Below are 22,997 nucleotides of genomic sequence, written 5' to 3'. Positions count from 1 at the left end.
AATACGCTAATGAAAATTAAACATATTAAAAAAAACTTGCAATCCAAAAGCAGCATAATTCAAATTCTTATTTTACTTTATTTTAAATACATAAATTTTAATTTAATCATTTAAAGTCTGTTACAAAAAAAAAGAAAAAGATTAATTTTAAAATTAATGATTTATCTTTGCTAACTATATACAACTTAATTTTAGTTCTCTCTCTTTAGACAGCATTACGGGCTGATGAAAAAAAAAAACTTTTACGATGACTAATATTTTCATGCCTCACCCTCTAATCGACATGAACAGGGGGGGGGGGGGGAGAGAGAGAGAGAGTGAGAGAGAGAGCGCGCGCAGCGGTCACGTACACGCCATTTGTTAAGTTTTTTTCTATAGTATCACTTGTCCCTGAAAGCATTACAAATATTAGCGTCTGTCTTTTTGTTTTAAACTATTGTCAGTTTTAACTGAATTCTTTTTTTTTTAGCACAAGCGGCAGTGTAAATATAAAAAGAGTTTGACTATAACATATATATAAATATACGTTAAAGTTTTACGGTTGTTTCATCAATTCCTTTATAGATAGATATACATAACTCTTGTACGAACAAATACAAAAAAAATTTCAATAAATAAAACTTTTTTTCAGGCTTAATAGGGAATATAGAATGAGAAATTAAATAGATTCCTGTCTTCACCAAAACACGAATATACATTTTATATACTGATACACCGATTCAAAATGTTTATAATGATCGCCAAATGGTTATCTAATTAATAAACATCATTACTTTCATAGTAAATATTACTCTTAATTAGTAATATTATAGTAGCACATATTTTACATACATCACAGTCATTAGAAAAAATAGAAATAAATAATTTGATCAAACCGAGTAATAAACCCACCGGGTCGGTCTAGTGGTGTACGCGTCTTCCCAAGTACTCTCGACTTCCAATTCGAGCGTTCAAATACTAGTAATGGCAGTTAGTTACTTTTATACGGATTTAAATACTAGATCGTGGATACCGGTGTTTTTTGGTGGTTGGATTCGATTAACCACACTTCTCAGGAAAGCTTGAACTGAGACTGTACAAGACTACACTTCATTTACATTCATACATATCATCCTCTGAAGTAATACCTGAACGGTAATTCCCGGAAACTAAATACGAAAAAGAAAAAACTACGTAATAAATAATTTGAACATCTGCCCGAATATTTGTACATCTGAGAAACGTACAATTCACAGAGCTAAACACTGTCGAAACAATTTTACCGAATGCATTTACGGAATTACTCTTGCACTTCTCACCGATAAATTTATCGACGATGATAAGACAACACTCGCAAGATAACTTCTTATCTTGGTTATTATCTGTACTATAAAAATGTACAGAAAAACAGAACGGGAACGGAATATCATTTCATCTGTAAGCACACAAAACACACATTGTGAAAGTTATTTTACGATTGCGTGCGTTACATTTTACTTTGGTGATGAAGATGATTTTGAGGCCGTTTCTTGAAAAAAAATTACGAACATTCTTACTATCAAGATAACATTCTACGTTATATCTGCGGATTTACAGCAAGACGAGTTGCGATGCGAGAATTGTAGTTCTCAACTTGTACCGGACAACAAAAATCTTAGTTCGTACACTAGTTTGGTAGACTTTATCGCTAAAGGTGGATCGATTAGGCTCATGAAGGCCTACTACAGAAGACAGTTAAGTTTACGTATAAGAGATTTCAGTTACACCGTCTAGAACAGCAACCGATGCGAGTGAACTCGAGCGTGTAACTCAACGACTACCTGAAAAAATAGGCGACTAATTCATACTTTTCAAGGTAATCGATAATATAATTTTTTTAATCGAATACAATCATTTAGCTTAAGAAAAGATTATTACTGCTGTTATATAAAGTCTGAAAGCTTTATCTGTATTTAATTATTCATCTGTACTATCTTTACGTAGTATTCATCGGTATTCGATAAACTACAACGAAAAAGATTTGTGAAGTTATTTACACGGTAAACTACGGTAAGAATTTAATAAATTATTTAAGCGCTTATTTATACGAATAACTAATTCGACGTAAGGTCGACGGATAAATGAATTTAATTACCGGTTTTACTAAATATTTAAAACGTAAATATATTACACAAACGGAAGTTTAGAAACCGTACGAAAATTAATACTCGTAAATAACGGGATTCTAATAAAACCTGATCGGTTGTTGTCTGATTAGACGTAAGAGAACGGGGGAAACTATGTACAGGACCAGATTTACAATTCTCATTTTTGTAACACAACAAAAACTCGTTTCACAAAACTTTGTTTACGTCTCACGGGGCAACAATAAACTAAAGGTATTAATACCTAATATAAATAAGCTGTTCATATAATTATGTGTTGTTTACTAGTAACTTGAATTTACTAGAAACTTGTTTACTAGTAACTTTATTTCAGGTCGACCGTCTCTGAGGTGTTTGGTTAATTGAAACCCGACTGAATATACCCAATTTGAATATAGTATTCAAATCCGTTTAAAAGTAACCTGCCTTTACTAGGATTTGAACTTTAGAACTCGACTTCAAAATCAGTTGATTTGCGATGACGAGTTCACCACTAGACAACCCCGATGGGTAGGTGCGCGGTAGGCCTGAGTCTATTTAAGACTACACGTTTACCGGTTCACTTAGCAATCCTTTGCAATTTTTGTTACACCCCAGTCTTGCCAATGACTTCTTTTTTTTTTTGAGATGAAGGGCATCGACTGTGTTAGTCATTTCGCCGTATGATAATGGAAATTTGTAGCATATGAAAAAATGCCATGCCTGACTGGGATTCGAACTCAGGACATCCGGATGAAAGGCTGAATCGCTACCACTCCACCACGGATATCAGCATTTTAATTGTTGATGCGACTGTAAATAAAAAAAAAAAAAACGATAGGTTATTACAAATTATGAGAAACTTTTTTTCTTTCCATATGTTTTGTTATTTGAAAATGTTTTGTTCTGAAAAAATACGCCTTTATTTCTTTATTTTATCAAATTTATTTTTGAATAAAATCATATTAAAGAAAAAATCTTCAAAAAAAGTGGAATTTAAAATAATTAAATTACAACTATTTTTGACAACTTTTAATCGATTATTAAGTTATCATCAACAGATATTGGGGGAAGCTGATACGGGTGGAACATTTTACATATAAAAGAAAAAAAAAATTATAATAAAATTTAAAAAAATATATTTGTGAAATACTAGAAAAAATAAAACATTTGTTCGTCGATTAAAAACTTTAGACAAAAATATCAATGTTTAAGGCTTACTAACATTTGTTTTTAAAAATAAAAATTCTGGAAAGAAAAAACTACTTGGTGTGTAGTTTTGAGTAAATCTTGATATCAGAAAATAAATAAATAAATTTCTTTTGTGTTACTCATGTTATGGTGGTGTGCGCGCGTGTTAACCGTACAGTATATTACAAATTATGATGTGTCAGCAGTTTGTACGTGATAAACTAATTTGGGTAGTGTGTATGCCAGTTGTCCTCCAGCAATATGTGACCTTCGGCAAGTGTTTGAAAACATGTTAGTTGAATTTTATATTACTGTTTTTTTTTCTTGCAATCATCCAAGGACAACAAAATGAACGTTGTCGACAGATTCACGGAACTGATCGTCAGACAATACATTTATTATTATTTTTTTTATTATGGCTGTGTAGTGGTTGGTTACTGATGTTTTTTTTTTTGTTTTCAGTCATTTGACTGGTTTGATGCAGCTCTCCAAGATTCCCTATCTAGTGCTAGTCGTTTCATTTCAGTATACCCCCTACATCCTTAACAATTTGTTTTTTTTAATTTTGTAGCCTACCAATCTTTTTTAAACTTCTAACATTCCACGCCCCGACTCGTAGAATGTTATTTTTTAATTTTCTGGTGACCCCTTCCTTAGTAGTCCCCACCCGGAGATCCGAACGGGGGACTAGTTTACCTCCGGAATATTTTAACAAGGAAGGCGCCTCCATCATTGCTATATGAAAATGTAGAGAGCCACATTTTCTTGGGAAAAAAAGCAGCTGTAGTTTTCCATTACACAATCTGCCATCGTTTAAAACACACACATACACGCGCGCGCGCACACACACACACACACACCCTCCCCTTAGAGACTATTGAGTGCGATATTAAACTCGAAAATCGTCTTTTTCCTTTCCTTATTTATACAAAATAAACAAACTACGTATCATTGTATTTAATGAATCATTGTCTACTCAAATATTCCAGTTTAACAAATACAATTATTACATTTAAAAATGCGTACAATAAGATAGATTAATAAATAAATTACACTGTTGATTCTTGTATTAAAAAAACCGTTTGAAAATAAAGATATGTTGCAAAAGGTTCTGGTTTCGAATCCCTAATCCCAGACAGGCTCAATAATCTTACACCCTAAAAATTCATTTCATAAATAAAGAGAAAAAAATAACCGGATATTAATTTGTTGGCAGTTTAGATTAATAAATTGTTTAATATAAAATAGATTATGAATATTTGTTTTAATAATGCGTATTAAGATCACGACAAGTTCCTTCCCGCGCTGTCTGGCCAGCGCCCGTTGTTGAACACAGTTATGTAAAATATTACTCACTCCAGCCGACTACAAAGGTTCAAGTTTAACAGTCTGACGCGCTTTAATAAATAAATCCCTTATGCGATAGAGAATTGAGTCTAACTAAAGAAATTCACCGAGATGCTTTGTTTTGTAGTTAGTTATTGGCGGGAATTATCGGTAGATAGCCGACTGAATACGTAATGCTTCCAGTTAACATTGACGTCATCCAATTTACATCTTTTTACTGAGATATTTCTTATTACTGATTAAGGTGAGTTGTATTTATTTTTTTAATATTATTGGCCAATTATTATTGGCAGTTGTTTTATCTGTGTATGTGTTATTCAAATTATTTATTAGATTAAAAATGTTAGAACCCAATTTACTCTCGTCTATTTTTACAAAATAAATTTAATAATAATAAATTTGTTTATTTATCTCTTAATAGCGGCTAAACAGTATCGAAAAAATAAACAAGTTATATGTTTGTAAGAGTATTTCGTGAGTGATATATTAGATGTATTTCGTGTTAAATATATTATGTTTTAAGTCGGGTAACGAGAATGAAGCTAAGAAAATAATTCGCATCTGTATCGTTATAAAGAATATACCGATTTACTGGAATGTCCTGGGTTCGACGCCTAAATAGCTTACCGTTTATTCACCGATCTCAATTAATGTCGTTAAATATTCATAAATGAATGTCTCGGGAATAAAACAAAAATTTGAAAAAAAAAATTATTATTTTAAATAAAATGTAATAATAGATATAAAATGATCAACAAATCTTGATTTAATTTAATTATATCGAACGTCTATATAAGAAATATAATAGGGATATTAACTTTGACTTTATTCGACAGCAACACACACACACACACACACACACACACACGTACGTACACATGTACGCACATTTACGGTTGTATTTGAATTGTTGTACCATCGCGTGACCAGTACTGTCCGAGGGTAGCCAATCAGAGTGAAGTTAGCCACCTGCTGCATTTGTTTCATCTCCCCCCTCTCGCCAAACCATCGTCGCAGTAGTCAGACTGACAAGTTGTTTTTACTATGCGTCTTCCCAATAAAATAAAACAAAAAAATAATTACCTCTGAGAGCGTATGAACCATACAATTTTATAAATTATTGTTTTATTTTATCATTGCCAATCGAACTATTGTTTTTCTATTAAAGCATTTATTACTATAAGTAATTTACTTATTACATTTATTTTATTTATATTTAATTTTTTTTTTATTAAACACTTCGCTTTTATTATAATTGAATTTTTTTAAATCTAGCACAAATTATGTATTACAGTAAATAAATTTGTACCTTCAAAACTAGATTTAACTAACATACAATCTAGTTTTGAAGGTACAAATTTATTTACAAGAGGTTGTTGATGAAGCTTTCTATTATTTAATAAAATCTAATGTTACAGCTTGATAAAACTATATGTGTATATGTCTTTATCAGTAATGCAAGAGTTCGCACGCACGCACACCCGCGCGCGCAAATGAAGAAATTCGTTACTACATAATTACAATTTTTAATTTTTATTAAATATTATAGACGTTTACTTCTTAACAAATGTTACCGTTCGTAAATGCGGGGAAACATCAGAATTTTTAATTTACTAAATCACACGAATCATTTACCGGTACAAAACAAAAATTCACATAGAACTATTTAAATTCATATTTTAATTTAAGCACGTTTTTTTCAAAAAAAGGCCTAAAGGATTAATATTTGAATATATGTATAAATAAATATACACTTATACAGACTTTTGAGAAAAATACAAGGTCTTCTGAAGCAGCTTTTTCAATATTGTAATACCGGGCGAGCGACTTAAAATCAAATTAATCAGCTCGAACTGCAGTTATTTTAGCGTCGCGTTTAACACTGCTATTACTAATAGTCTATTTTTGTCGGTTGTAAACTGTTCCAGCTACAGTGCGATATAGTTTCGTTCTTTACGATTATGTTTATTCTAAAATACAGTATTCCATCGAGGAAAGGGCTGCTATCGAGGACGCTTTGGATTGGTCAGTATCCCGATAAATAGTAGTAGTACACGATTCGGTTAAAAAACGACGCACAACGGAGTCCGTTTCAAACTCAAAACGAAATAGGCCACCTTTCGTCAGGACTCCGTAGGCCATTATTCAAAAAAGAATATCTGCCGGTCCGAAAAAAATCTATAGGGTAAATTATCGCACCAAGATCGTGTAAAATACACATCTTGTAAGATTCTTCACGACTTAAATCGGAAACCTTATCGTGTAAAAACTAAGCAAATCAGACTAACCGAAACGTCTTAATTTTTAAGGGGGTCATGAAAGGAGTAAACTTGACGGGTTCTTATGAAAAATCGAATAAAGCAGGTCCAATATTGTATCTCCCATAGATTTTACGATAACCGCCGTAAAACAGAAAAATTCAGTGACGAAAAACAGGTTTTTTTTAGGTTTGAAGTACAATAACTTTGTTAAACGACTGAAAAATGCTTAAATTCTATTAAGAAAACATGTAGAGAACTTAATTTTGAGAAAATTGATGAAATGAAGTTACGAAAAACAAAAAAAAATATCAAATTTTATTATTAAAAACAAAACGGAACAAAATTTAACAGAAAACAGCGAATGAATTTATGAAAATTAAAAACAACTTTTTAGCGTAATAAATTTAGATCGCAAACAACAAACTGATTTGTAGAATTTAATAATCTTCATGAGAATAGTACACTTCGCAGCACTCGTGTTTCATCTGAACGCGAACCGTTACAAGCCGATGAAAAGAAATAAATTCTTCAAGTAGTACAGTTTAGTTCCAAAACGAGCTCGGGAAGAATTTCTACGCTACTTGACATTCTACAAAGTACAATACGGATGACATTACACGGTCAAGGACTGAATCCTTGTCACGGCCAGAAAATACAACACCTCAAGCTTGGTGACCGTGCCGGAAGAGTTTTTTCAGCGGGTTAACATAATTACTTTTAAATCTCGTTCGTACTATCTTCGGACGAAGCTGCTTGTATCCGTAACGGCGTAAACAACACGTGAAATTCACATCGGTGGTGTGAAGAAAACCACACGCTCCAGTCGGATCAAATTTCCAGCCGTAATTTTCGGTGAACGTTTGATGCGGCACGATCGACAAAAAATTAGGCCCTTTCTTACTAGAACGTGTCACGGGGAGAAATTTTTGGGGTGGGATTTTCCAATTTAAAAAAATATATAAACCGCAGTGAGTATTTTTTTTAAAAAGTAAATTAAAATTATTTTTTCAAAGGTTAAACATATTTTACTAAAAAAAAGAAAACTGTTGTTTTTATTTTTACAAATCCTTAAAGTTTTTTTTCCATAGAGTATATTACAACGATTTTTTTCAGAATTAAACGGTCTACAAGTTTGTTTAACAAAGTTATTCTACTTCAAACCTAAAAAAACGTGCTTTTCGTTACTGAACTTTTCTGTTCTACGCTGGATATCGTGAAAATAAGGGATGATAGTTCTGTTTTTTTTTTTTTATTCTATTTTTCAGGTCAAAAACATCAATTTTACCCCTTATATAACGACTTAAAAATTTCAGTATGACTTATTTCACCGGGGAACTGAAATCCGAGCGAAATCTATGCTAGCCGTAACTTTACAAAGAAGCGTTTTCGGACATATGTTTGTACGTGAACTTTTTCCTTTATTTCAAAATCAAGAATCGGTTCCCAAATTATTTCCCTTTCCTCCTAAATCACCCTGTATTTACGATAAATAAAATATAACTGATAGTTACCGTTTATTTAACGTTCCATTTCGGACAAACCTCAAATCGGGTGACTTTATTATTAATATACACGTTAAAATGTACACGTTGTACATTTAAATGTAAACGTTAATGTACACGTTAAAACAATCGCACGCGCGCGCATAGAAGTTTGATACCAAATATCGCTAAATATTTAAAATTAAATAAATAAAACGAATGAAGATTGTAACAACGGAAAAAGAACTGCTCCCCCTGTTACACTGAAAGTCGTGGGCTGAATTGCCGCCTAGTTATGGTAAACGTATAACAAAACAGTCAATTAATAGCTGAACCGACTTAAAAGCGAAAAATAAAATTAATTACTCGATTTCCGTAGCCGAGCGGTAGCGTCTCAGCCGTTCATTCAGAGTACCGGGTTCTAATCCCGGCCAGACACTGTATTTTTCATACGCTACAAATTTCCATTTTCTCGTTCCCGCTTTAGAAGTTTCTTTGTAAGCTTCTGCGGTGAATTAATTCGTCGATCGAAAAAAAAAATAAATGAACGATAAATATGGTATAGATAGATGGTAACAACGACCGATTCGGTCATCGTGTACGGCTATCAGGAAGTTATTACGTCTAATATTTGACGTAGCAGAACTGCGGTTCAAATTTAGTCTCTCTAGAGAGATATTCAACATTTATAGTGAATCAATGTAGATGTTGATCATATGATAAAAAATGTCACACCCTTACCGTGAATCGAACTGACTATATATAAAATAAAAGCTACACACCACCGCACTACACTATTTGATTGTTCTGTCGCCTAAAGTTATTCATCTACTTTCAATCGAGACGTGAAAGTGAAAGATACCTCTATAAATTTTTCTTTTGGGGTTTAATTAAGTTAATAAATAATTTTTTTATTCAGATTAGTGTAGAATAATATATTATATAAGAGTATATAATACTCGGGAACGCGTAAATACGCTATTTCATTAATAAAAAAAAAAGGAACTGTCCCGGCATTTGTGCGGATGGATCAAGGGAAACCGTGGTAAAACCTTAATCAGGTCGGCATGACAAATTTCACTATCGATTAAAAAATAAAGTTAGGTTCGATTAAAGTCCATAAATATAAAAACAGATGAAATAATATCGAGATAACTAAATTAAGCGACTAAATATATAATAATTCACAATTCAAAAGGCGTTAATGAAAATTATTTATATTTGTTTACTCGGTTAACAGGATACAGGAAATTGAGTTTTTTTTTTTTACTTTTCTAATCGGTATAATTTAAAAGTTTATCGTTACAGTAATATTGTTTATGTAGAATGAAATAATTTAATCGGTTTTTAAATAAACAACCTATGTTAAATTTTTTTTGAAACGGGTCAGTAACGGAAGCATATAATGCGGGAAATGTACAACACATCGTTTGTCTTTTAACCGTGATTTCTCATAAACTACTAAAAATACAGTTAAACTAAAAAAACCAATTTCTTTCGATTTTTCACTTCAGATTTCATAAAGAAAAGAAAAACCATCGCGTTTTATTTGGATCTACAGTCTGGCTGAATTTTACCAAACTGGCAAGAATTAAGGCAAAACATTTTACCTTACCAGACAAGACTTATTTAATTTTACCTGGCCAGCCAACTATTTGAATTTAAGCATATCTAAATTTTAATTGAAGAAACATATTTTCTTCTTGAGGTTTTTTTTTGTAATTTCAAGTAATCCTCATTACAGCTTTATATATATTTTTTTTTAAATTTTAAATAATCTAAAGCAGTATAATTTGATAAAGGGGAGATCGACTAGGAAACAAAATGTTTTACTAAGAAATTTGATTTTTTCCTCGATATACTTTCAATACTGCATAATTTTTATAGTAAAAACGTAATTTGACAAAGGGGTTCAAATCTGACTCGAATTTTATTACTCGATATTTAAAAATATTTCGCGATTGTACTCTAAATATCAATGGCGTATTTGAAATAAAAATCAGTCAAGAGGAAATCTGGGGAAGTTATGCGACCGTTTACTAGTTTTGATTTTACTCAAAAAAAAAAAAAAAAATTACAAAAATATATAAATAAAATATAATTTTTTATAGAAATAGAATAAAATAAATGGACTGTGAATTTTTTATTCTGTAGTCTTCAATTAGCCATTATTTCTAATTCTGATGCACGGCTTACACACACAACTTAATTAAAAATATTTATTATTTTATTTAAATATATTTATTCGTTTACTTAATTCAATGATTCTAACTAAAGCGCGCGCGCGCGCATACCGTATTTAATTCGCGCAGGTGTGACGGTACTAGAGGCAACAATCGGCACTAATGTATTTCACAAGTTACAGAACAAATTTCGCTTATATCGTCGGAAGATTGTTGCAGCTTGTGAGGCTTAACGCACCAGGTACTAAATTAACCGGGCGATCGAGTTCGAGACCCGGCCAGTCCGAATTATTTTTTTTACACTTTAAATATTATTTAATTTTACCGCTCGCCTTTGACGCCACAATATACTCGTATAGCAGTAGTTTAAAGCATTTATTGGGGTGGAGGTGTGCGATTTCGCAAATATTTTTATTTTTTAAAAAAATACGACTTTAATTAGGTGAAATCTCGAGATACTGAGGGTGCCCTTGCTCTACAGCCTCGCCCCCTTGAGTTTTTAAGTTGAAAATTTAACGCATCAACGCCCCATATATAGAAATAAACTGGACCGTCTTTGGTCAAAATCGGTCCGGTTGATCTGGTCGAAGATTTAGAGGCCAACAACGAACTCTCACACTCGTACATACGAACATTAACATTCGGAAAATTTCCATCCTGTTTTTTGGATTCCGTAGATGCGAAAACGTCAAGATCCGGCGAAAATCGCATATGCCCAAATCGGACAGATTACGATACTTTTTCCTTCTAGAACTACAGCTCTATTATTGCGTTATTTAGACGGGAAAGTAAAAGAACCGCTCAAGATTTTCCTGGATAGATCAAGGGAAATCATGATAAATACATGACCGTGATAAATTCATGACAATGAGCGTCACAAAATATTTAATTAAATGAAAAAAAAAATTAAAATCAGTTAAAAATTGTATTATACTAAAAAATAAACACAACCTCAATGCGATTTAGTACAATTTATTAACACAGCATCAAATTGTATTTACTATATATAACCTATCAGCCAAAATGTTCCGTTGAATCGCTTTAAATTTACTTTAGAGATATCCTTCGTAAGTTAGATCCACGTGTGGATGTCTGTTGCGTATGGAAAAATTATGCAAACTATAGAAATATGATTTTACTCGCAAATAAATATACATACAGAGTGTTTATATAAGAACTGTTTGATTTCAAGTACGATTTAAACGGCATTATATTTAAGGTAGTATAACTTACTTACTGTGCATTAGTGTCTATCCTTAACGGGTAGATTCTGAAGTTTTTCTTGGTGTACTTCGATATATGTACCCTTCGTTGCCCTGCAAATGTCCAGACGGTAATCCAGCTCTTCCCACGTACTCGTCAGGATGTCGAGTGTAATGTATGCTACCGTCGCACTGCAACAACCCTCTTCTGTAGATGGTTGATGTTGCGGATTTTTTTTCCGAATAATGATTTTTACATGCCGTCCCAAAAAAGAAATCTAATGGGATTTAGGTTCCTTGGTGGCCGTGCGATCAGCCCTCCTCTGCCATTCCGCTTGTTTTGAAACCGATGTATAATGCAGCACGGACACGGTTGCTGTAATACCGCAGAGCGCCATTTAGCCGATAGAAAATTAATCCGTTTTACTTCCTTGTACGAAGTAAAGGAAGTAAAAAGTATTTGAGCTAAATTTCAACTTTTAGTGGTTAAATGGGGTCACATTAATTCGGCATTAAGCAGGTAATGAAAAAAAAAAAAACTACAAAAAATAAAATTATAAATAAATATTTATTTTTATTATTTTAGATGAGAATAATGATATCAAAGATTAAATTCCACGGAAAACTAAACGAACTGTTCCGGCATTTGCCCTATTGTATCAAGGGAAACCGTGGCAAAACCTTGATAAGAACAGCCTAACAATATTTATGTCTACGATACATATCACATTACAGGCTTATAATATAGTAAAAACGACTTATACATTACGATAATATTACAATTTTAATTATAATAAATCTTTATGATTTATAAATTTCTTCCACATCTGATGATATCCATCCTTTTTCCCTGAAAAAAGAAATAAAAATTATATAATAATAACAACAATCTACAATCTCTTATCGATAAAATATATCGAAAGGTTTTCACCTGTTACACCCGTCTTCAGAAGAGAATATAAAAAGAATGGAATGAAAAAACACATTATGTGTCACGGTGGTTCATTACAAGCACGAGTATATTACTTCAATTCTAACGATCGATTATGAATACATTTTTGATAAAATATTAAAAAAGGCTTATATAATATAAGGAAAATTACAATGAATGCAATCGATATATGGATTAACAGAATAAAAGTTCTTTGAACGATAAACTCAAACATAGAAATTTACAATTACGTAATCTATTCTGATCGGTTCCTGCGTGCTGATATTTGTCATATATATGTATTTCTGGGGTTTGCAACAAAAAAAAAAACATCAGTTATTTTCCAGTTATAAATAAATCAAAAAAATTATTGTGCTTTAATGAGAAAATATCGTTTACTATGATTAATTTACAAAATGTATGAACAGAATTGTCCCTTTCATACAAGTGACGTAAACAAACAAATCGTTTTCAACTCTAGATGAGGGAGATTAAAATTTAATGAATCAATTTTTATTTTTTAACTAATTTTTCTTGTGCTACCTCGTTAGGCTACCTAATGATGGCATATAGACCTGCAGTCCAGTCTTTGGAACTGTTGCTAATTGCATCTTAGTTAGCAGTCATTTTACTGTTAAAGTTAAATATTTAAAACTTATATTCAGGTATAAAATAGATAATAGCGTAGATAGAGCTATTAGTCCCTAGTCAAATGTAGGTAGACTACTCTCGCATCAGAGATTTATAGGGGGGTAAAAATTAATCCACTTTGATGGAATGAATACAGTATGTGGTTTCCAATATGACAGAATTTTAGAAACTTCTTTCATTGTAACTGTTCCGAAATCGACGATTTTTTTTAATCGATTATATTAAAAAAAATATCGTTACATTGTGTCATCTTAACCGATTTTTTTCAGTTTTTTTTTTTATCAAAAACACTTATTCTCTTATATAACAAAAAATGTATTCTTTTAAAAGAAAATAGAAAAAAGAGTAAAAGATCATCATGAATTTGTTTGATTTTCAGAAATATTAATTACTAAATTAATACATCATTTTTCTTTCCGACCCTTCATTATATATGTTACCGCCCTCAGTAAAAATTTAAATTATTACTTTTTTCAATTTATTTGTAGTTATTTTGTAATTTATATCTGTAATATAAGATGTTTCTGTATTTTAGGTTAATATTATGCAACCTAATCTATTTTCCGGCCTCCGTGGCGCGAGTGGTAGCGTCTCGGCCTTTCATCCGGAGGTCCCAGGTTCGAACCCGGTCAGGCATGGCATTTTCACACGCGCTACAAATTGTTCATCTCATCCTCTGAAGCGATAACTTAACTGTGGACCCGGAGGTAAAAAAAAATCTAATCTATTTACACGTTTCATTAATATGTAACCTCTAATGTCATTTTTATAATACATTTAGCTTCATTTATTGTAATAAACGAATAAAATAAAACAGATTGTTAAATTACGGGTTAATATTAATTTTATTATAGTAAACAGTATGAAAATAATAATTGCGAGAAGATAGTACTGTCGGATAAAACTTTCTGGGTTCGATTTAGGGTTACGCTTACATTACATTATTATCAAAATTCATAACGTGAAAAAAAACAATTTAAAAAAAATGCGCGTGATAGTGAGCGGTTAACTCGCGTGGTGCGAGTGATAGCGTCTCGGCCTTTCATCCAGAGGTCGCGAGTTCGAATCCCGGTCAGGCATGATATTTTCACACGCTATAAAATTGCTATTTCATCTCATTCTGTGAAGCGATACATAACGGTTGGTCCGGAGGAAAAGAAAAAAAAAATATGCGGGTACTCTGGATGTTGTAATTGCGAGTAAAATAAATTAACTTAAAAAAAACCTATTATAAATGTTCGTTTAATTCATGTCGGATAACGTTATAAACATCCTGCAATCATATACGGAACTGCATGCCGACGCGCTGTCTACATTTTACTTTGCGATGTGATATGCGAGTCACCCTCTCCAATCGCCGCCACACCAGTCTTTGGTCAAGGTTAAACTAGTAGCGCTGTGCGGTACCCCCGTTTGCGTATTATTTTTTTTTTAACGCGTAACACTCATATAAGTATTACAGATTATGGAGTGATGCCTGAGCTGTAACTCAGCTCAGAGCTGTATGGCAGCTCTGTTAATTATATGTTACTTTGTGATCTCTAATTATAATTTTTGAATTAAATCCATACTAAATGTGTGTTTGCGAGTTCGTGTTCGCGAACACAAACATAAATATTAAGCTGTCGTTGGTCGGTTGGTTGTGTTACGAGAGATGAAACAATGCAGTCTAGGAAGTGCACTTTAGAGGGCGGGCTAGTTTTCGTAATTTATTTTTGCTGTGGCGTTTGAAGGTTTGTTGTTTATCCGGACGTTTGTTGCAGGGGTGGGGAGCGCAGAGAAATTACGTGGTGACAGAACGAAGCTTATGAAATACAGCGGTCAGTCTCGGCTTGTTTACACAGTTCAAATTAGGTTATCGTTTCTGTGTTCATTGTTTTTAACAGCTATGTTTCCCGTTACCTTTTTATGCTCCACACTTGTTTCTTGTTTCCTTTCATCGGAAAATTTTCTTTACCTAACTTTCTCTTTTACTTTTACTTGTACTAAAATAATCTTCGATAAAAATTCTTCGCTGTTTTAGAACTGCCGTAAAAATATTTCTTTTACTTTTTGGAACTTTTATACGAGTTTATTTTCGCGTATATGTGAATATAAATAAATATACGCTTCAGGTTTTACATTCATCGCATCTTTAATCTGTTGTATTTTTTAATTGAAATAGACAAAAAAAAGTCGAAATGAGATCAAAGATTATTTATAAAAAATCTGATACGGATACCACATGCCTTCCTTAGACGCCTATTAAATTACGTATATGCATTTTATGCCGCACTTCATTTACACTTTTTCATTTGAAAATAAGATACGATTTTCGAATTCTATAATAAAGTTGACGGTTACATAATTGCATCGGGGTAGGCACCACATCGCCTCAGATTATTTCCGTATTTTCACATTATTTGTCCGTAACAGCATTTTTATATTAGTACGACGCTCAAGTAGGTGTGTGGTGAGTACATAAAATTAAAAAAGTACATAAACCCGTAATTAAGTAAAAGTACGTAAAATTTTATTTCACTAATAACTTCTGATTTTTTTCATATTTTTTGTTTTTGTTTTATTCTTATTATCGGATTATTAATTATTGTAAAAGTTGTTTTTTTACAATCGGAGGTTAATAATTGTTAATAAATCGATATATTTAAATTAAAAAAAAAAAGTTAATAATAAAAAGCATATCAAGTCGTAATTTAATCGATGTGCCATCCTCTTGTAAGATCTAAATATTTCATTAATTAAAATTTTATTTCGCTATAACTCTGAAACCGATGAAAATAAGTACCGCGTATGATATAAAATTGTTAATTACAACATGTCCCCTCATCGGGAGGCTGAAAAGCTCCCGATGAGGGCTTATTACTGCAGTTAGAAAAAGTCCAAAATACAATTTTATGGAATTTTGGGCTTTTTTGACATTTTTGGTCCGGTCGATTATAATCAAAAGGGGAGGTGCACGACTAGATAGTACGACACTCCTAAATCCAAAATTTCAACATCCTACGGCTAATCGTTTTTGAGTTATGCGAGACACAGACGTCACGCCGAAACTAGTCAAAATGGATCGGGGATGGTAAATAATGATTCCTTTACTTCGTACAAGGAAGTAAAAATGAAATTGTGATTATCCTTTTTAGATAATCGAAATTAAAATTAATCAGTTTAAAAATAATGGAAGTTACAATGTTACTTTTCATTAGGACTGACATTCAAGCGCTTTTTCATTCCGTTGCTCTTTTGGAAAAAAAATTGCTTTGATATTACAAAGGCTGAATTTATTGTCACTAATTTGAAAGAACAACTTACTATCGACAGTTATTATTGCAAAATGTTGATTTCCTTCTGTTATAAGGAAAGGAATCGTTCCTGTTCTTTCACAAAAAACGTAATTCATCTGTGCGATAAAGTCCTTAATAGTTGTCAAAGACGTGGGACGTCATTCAGAAATCGATTCAGAAGTTTTTGACACATTAACCTTACAGTCCTGATCTCGCACCATTAGGTTTTTTTTTCGTTCGGTTCTCTCGAAAAGTTTTTACGTAGCACCAAATTCGGCAATAACCATCGAGTCAAAAATTGCGGTATAAGAACGGGTTAGATACCGAGTTGAATAATCCTTAGTTCACGGAAAGATGGCTGCATTTAGCGGGGATTATGTCGGTAAATAGTTTTAATTTCATTATTGAATAAATAATAATTTTTCTACTGTCGTATATCTCTTTAATTTCCGATCGATCTTCGATTATAACCCGAATAGAAAATGCAATTAACTTTTTTAATCGAATATTATATAAAATTTATTCTCTCTTCCTCTCCTCTCTCGCATAGTCCTAACCCAAAATTTTGCTGACAAAATTTATTATTATAATTGATTTTCTCTTGTTCTAAGACGTGTTGGTTTCAAGTACATTTTTACGATAGTTTTTATCTCTGTTATTTTACGAGCGGAGGGGTTTATGTTACGTTTTATCTATATAATATTTATTTTTTAAAATACTGCAACTGCAGACGTTCAACATTTTTAGTAGATTATATCTGGAATAATTTTTTAAGATAAAGACGTATGTATGATTATAGACGGTCGATTTTATAACCCTATAAAATAGAATATCCGTCTGTTTGCATATTTGTAAAAATCTTATTCGTATATCAGAAACTCCTGATCCGATCTCGATAATTATTTTATTTATATATTTTAATTAAATATATTTAAAATTTTTACGTATAAAATGTAATGAAGATAAATTATGATTTAGGAATACAGGAATTTCCATTTAGGAGCATAGATTTTATAAATGTACACGTATCGTGTACATTTATAAACGTCAAATAGCTGGAGTTCACTAGAAATCCATTCGAATCAAATTACACTTTTTTTTTTAATTTTTTCTTTCAAAGCAAGTTATTTTTATTTACAATCTGAACCGCAAATAAATTTGATTATAATAAACAAAAGCCGTGCAAAGAGAGGTCTCCATCGAATCCTTTTAAGAATTGTAAATACAATACAATACAATACAATTGTAAAAAATACACGTACGCTTATGTATACATATCTTTTATAGTTCATTAAAGTATATAATAAAGATAAATAGTTAAATACACCGATTAGTCCGAGAAATTAAGTCCGTAACGTAAAAAGGAAAAAAAGAAATACCAAGAAGTATACCCCAGTTACACAAGGAATCACAAAAAAAACAAACGAACAAAGAAATATCAGAAAAAAGAGAAAAAAATTTGACGTGGACCCTCTCATGACTTCCTTGTACACCTATTAAATTTACATATACGCATTTAAAAAAAAAAATGAAAAGTACATAAAATGTTATTTCATTAATAAATTCTGATATTTGTGTTTATTGTTATTATTGAATAATTATTTACCGTAAAAGTTTTTTTACAATCAGAAGTTAATAATTATTAATAAATCGATATATTTACATTAAAAGAAAGAAAACAAAATTAAAAAAAGGAGATGAAGTCTGATTCGAACCGATGTGCCTTCCTCTTGTAACATCCCAATAATTCATCGATGAACATTTTGTTTGGCTATAACTCTGGAACCGGTGAAAATAAGTACCGCTTATGATATATCGCTGAAAAGGTTTCACTGAGACCTGCGGTTTTGGGGATTTTGTGCTTTTTTGGACGTTTTTGATTAGGTCGATCGCAATCAAAAGGGACGTTGCACAACTAGATGTTACAACAATCCTAAATTAAAAATTTCAACATCCTATAGCTAGCCTTTTGAGATATGCGAGGTACATACGTAAGCAGTCCCAGGAAGGGGGAAGCCAGGGATGGAGGTTTAGTCGGTACTGCGCAGGTATACATACGCCCTTTGTTATAACTGGCGGAACCTGTTAGAGAGCCCGACATTGCTTAGGCGCCCGTAAACGGGGTCCTCCACCTCTTTAAAAAAAAAAGGGTACATACGTTTGCACAGACGTCACGCCGAAACTAGTCAAAATGGATTCGCGGATGGTCAAAATGCATATTTCTATTGAGATCTGATAACCGAAAATTTTTCGCGATCCTTTACTTCGTACAAGGAAATAAAAAAAATAATAAATGATGAAAACAAAATGAAACGGCGAAACAAAACGAGATATTTTGACAAAGTATAATGACCTAATGTAGTAGATTAATCCAAATTTCGAAGAACCTTACGACTCCAATAAATGCAGTCGTTTTAAATGTCGAATTTTGTCGCTATTACTCGAACTGCGACTTAGCTCGTATGATGTTCAGTCTCATTTTGTGCTTGTTAATGAATCGTTTTATTTCCTCTCGAACGCTCCGAACTCTCAGATAACCGTGTATCTTAGAGTTTCTTGTAAACCACGGAGCCTCTGTTATAATTCTCAGTAACTTATTCCGATATCGCTGAACGATGTCAACGTTACTCTCACTTGTAGTACTTCACAGCAGGATTTTACCATTCCAAATTGGATTTAGGATTGTTGTACACAAATGTTTGTTCGATAATGATAATTGCCACCCCCTGCCTAGCAATCGGTACATTTCCCTGAACTAATCCAGTAATACAAACCGGAATAGTGCTTACATACGCTAAATACGATATTCTGACATGCACACACACACACACACACACACACACACACACACACACACACACACACACACACATGTATATATTATTATTATTATTATTATTATGCTTTTACGGCCAACATGGGACCACTTAAGTCAATTTTAGTTGGATCTTTTCTGAGAAAAGCGTGTTATTTTACTCTTCCGAGCTGCCCAGTATTTCTTCATCCGTAAACACCCTCTTCGTTGTATTTTGTCGTTTGTCTGTCTTTTGTTTAAATCTAATGCTTTTATCTTTTAGCTTTGTAATTTTTCCAGTTTTATTCTGTAGGTCGGTCAGGAAAATTCCCAATTCTTTCATATCTTCTCTAATTTCTTTGATCCATCCTACTTCTAGCTTTTGGAACCAGAGCTTTTCAATGATATTTCTTGACGGTCTTGTTTCCGGTGTCCTTATGAGATGACCGAAGAAAGAGATTCTTTTTTTCCGCATAGTATCAGTAACAGGCTCTATTTCTCGATACACCACCTCATTTGGCACGATCCACCATCGGCCTTCTTTTTTGTGTTTTTTATCGATACACGTTCTGACAATTCTCCTCTCTATTTTCAGAATTTTTTCAATTCGGTTTTTCTGAGTGATTTTGAAAAGTGTCTCGCTTCCGTAGGTGACTTCTGGCTGTACTACAGTTTTATAATGTTTAAGTTTTGTTTTAGCAGAAAGGCATTTTTTGTTATATGTTGACCGAGTTAATTTTTGGGATTTAATCATTTTATTTGTCCTGTTTTGCCATGTCACTTTTTCATTTAAATTATAAGTTATTATTTCCCCTAGATATTTAAATCGTTTTACTATTTTAATTTTCTGATCGTTTACCGTAATGTGCTCTATTACCAGAGGATCTATGGCCATTAGTTCAGTTTTTTCAAAAGAGATATGAAACCCTATCTTTTGTGCTAGGTTTTGATTTGTGTTTTGGCTTCTTGAATATTATTTGCTAAAAGAGCGAGGTCATCTGCAAATCCTAGGCAATTTAGTGTGATAGAGTTTTTCTTAGTACCCGTTTTTATATTTTTGGGATTTATTTCGTACCATTTTCTCATGACAAATTCAAGGGCGCAGTTAAAAAGGAGTGGTGAGAGGCCGTCTCCTTGCCTCAATCCAGTTTTTATGTAGAAGGGTCGAGAGAGTTCACCTCTGAATTTCACTCTGGACTGGGTATCGGTTAAAGTTAATTTTATCATGTTTACGAGTTTAGGGTGAAGGCCCAGGTTTCTCAGAATATTCAGCACGGATGGTCGGTGTATACAATCATAGGCCCTTTTAAAGTCGACGAAGGTGATTATTAGTTGTTTTTTCCGTCTTTTATATAAGTCCATCATAAGTTTTAGGGATATTATTTGCTCCGGGCAACCTCTCCATGGCCTAAATCCCCCTTGGTATTCCCCAAGTTCCAGTTCAAGTTGGTCTTTGCATCGGTTGTATATGATTCTCGACAGGATTTTGTATGTGCAATCCAGGAGAGATATGCCTCTGTATATACATGTATATATATATATATATAAATTCCTAGCGATTTAGTTGTTTTTGACAAAAATTTGATTACGTTAAATTATTTTTGAAAATCATATTATGTAGTATTTTTGTTTATCGTACTCTAAACTGTACCTACATTTTTCCAATTGATATTGAATTTAAACAAGTGAAATTCTGTTTGGAATTTTTTGTTTTGAAAAAATACGGCGTTTCTTCAGTCACGCAGAATATGCCGATATGATTTTTGTGTACGGCTTTTTGCGATAGAAATGGTCCGGCTTCAGCGGAAGAATACCGACGTAGGTATCCTGGACGGTTAGTAAAGTATTTTAGAGGAATTTTTAATAATCTTCGTGAAAATAACACTTCCCAGAGCACATGTTTCATCTGAAAGTCAACCGATAAACAGCGATGCAACAAAAAACATTCATCAGGTGCTACAACCGGCTAACAGCTTAAAGAATTTCTACACGACGTAATATTCCTCAAAATCGTGTATGGAAGTCATTACGGCATTATGACTCCTTATGTACAAAAAGTTCAACCCTTCCGGCTCGCTGACAATACCAGACGACTGCAATTTTATCGACGGGTTAATAATTGTTACCGCTTAATTCCATTTATTCTATTTTCGGACGAAGCTACTTTTCCTCTTAATGGCGTAAACAACGTACCGAATACTTATCGTTGTTCTGAAGAAAACCCGCATCCTGTAGTCGAATTAAATTTCCAGCGACCGCTTTCGGACAACGTTTGGTGCGACACGATCGACAACCGGTTAATAGGCCCTTTCATATTAAAACAAAAAGTAGAAATTATCCGGAATTTTTAAACAAGTTTTAAACGTAAAGCCCTTGAAAATTTCTCATCGATAAAACGAACTGAAATCTATCGACTTGACGGAACAACAACATATTCACGGCTACGTTCAATCCGTTTACCGGTAAATATTTCATCTAAAAATCGTCTTAATTCATTCGTGATACACCAAGACAATTCTTAGATAAAAATTTTACCGGTAAATGAAGTGGACGCTACCTAGATCACCTTACTTTTTTACATTGTTTCTGGGGATGGATTAAATGCGAGGTATGCAAGCAAAAGGTGGAAACACGTAATTAACCGATTTCTTTTTAAATATATATAAATGAACTGTTTTGTGCGAATGTAAGTGGCACAAAGGACACCGCTGGTGGTTTCCTGTAGAAGTTATTTTTAAAAGAACTTCTCTTAAAAATAATTTTCGATTAGATTTTCATCCCAAGACGAAAATAACACGATTTTTTCCCTGTTTTCCCCACGTTTTAGTATATCTGCTTTTATTTTAAACCTGTAGACGGAATACCTGTAGAATTACTGCGCAGTGCAGGTGAGGAAGCGATTGATAGATTATACAAACTGGTGTGTAATATTTATGAAAATGGGGAATTTCCATCAGACATCAAAAAAAGTGTTATAGTTATGATACCAAAGAAAGCAGGGGCAGATAAATGTGAAGAATACAGAACGATTAGTTTAACTAGTCATGCATCAAAAATCTTAACTAGAATTTTATACGGAAGAATTGAGAGGAGAGTGGAAGTGTTAGAAGACCAATTTGGTTTCAGGAAAAGTATAGGGACAAGGGAAGCAATTTTAGGCCTCAGATTAATAGTGGAAGGAAGATTAAAGAAAAACAAACCGACATACTTGGCGTTTATAGACCTAGAAAAGGCTTTCGATAACGTAGACTGGAATAAAATGTTCAGCATTTAAAAAAAATTAGGGTTCAAATACAGAGATAGAAGAACAATTGCTAACATCTACAGGAACCAAACAGCAACAGTAACAATCGAAGAACATAAGAAAGAAGCCGTAATAAGAAAGGGAGTCCGACAAGGATGTTCCCTATCTCCGTTACTTTTTAATCTTTAATGGAACTAGCAGTTAATGATGTTAAAGAACAATTTAGATTCGGAGTAGCAGTACAAGGTGAAAAGATAAAGATGCTACGATTTGCTGATGATATAGTAATTCTAGCCGAGAGTAAAAAGGATTTAGAAGAAACAATGAACGGC

At 32.7% G+C, this 22,997-nt stretch overlaps 1 pseudogene; it reads left to right on the top strand.

Annotated features, from left to right (window-relative positions):
• The window catches only part of LOC142333011 (dynein axonemal heavy chain 10-like), a 113,303-nt pseudogene that overhangs the window by 18,734 nt on the left and 71,572 nt on the right, over positions 1-22,997 (top strand).

This window comes from Lycorma delicatula, chromosome 12, assembly GCF_047948215.1.
Source record: "Lycorma delicatula isolate Av1 chromosome 12, ASM4794821v1, whole genome shotgun sequence".
NCBI classification, from domain to species: Eukaryota; Metazoa; Arthropoda; class Insecta; order Hemiptera; family Fulgoridae; genus Lycorma; species Lycorma delicatula.
This window is presented reverse-complemented; position numbering and strand designations above follow the sequence as displayed.